The following is a 358-nucleotide window of genomic DNA, read 5'->3' on the forward strand; positions in this document are numbered from 1 at the left end:
ATTCAAAGTACAAGGGAGTTGCTCCGATCAGAGTTTAATTACTCAAAAATGTAATTTAACACCGTCAGTGTACAGAGTAGAATTTGGAAAAAAAAATATACTCAAAAATGTTATGTGGAAATGTAATAATATACTCTATTCTGAATTATTTTTCCAGCATTTATTTGTATTGGTAAATCTAGTAGATTTAAATTAGCACTTAAGGGAATGCACCGTTCTTTGGCCAAACAGGATAAACGTTTTGGATGTGCTAATTTTCCTGCCAACTGAGTCCTTTCCCACGACCTTCTCCGAGTCTTCAATTTTCAAACTGTGTGATAAATCAGAAATATGGATTGTGATTTTGGCTTCATTTTGT

This window comes from Zootermopsis nevadensis, unplaced genomic scaffold, assembly GCF_977971745.1.
Source record: "Zootermopsis nevadensis isolate Lab colony 2312 unplaced genomic scaffold, Znev_1.0 Znev_ptg000001l, whole genome shotgun sequence".
NCBI classification, from domain to species: Eukaryota; Metazoa; Arthropoda; class Insecta; order Blattodea; family Termopsidae; genus Zootermopsis; species Zootermopsis nevadensis.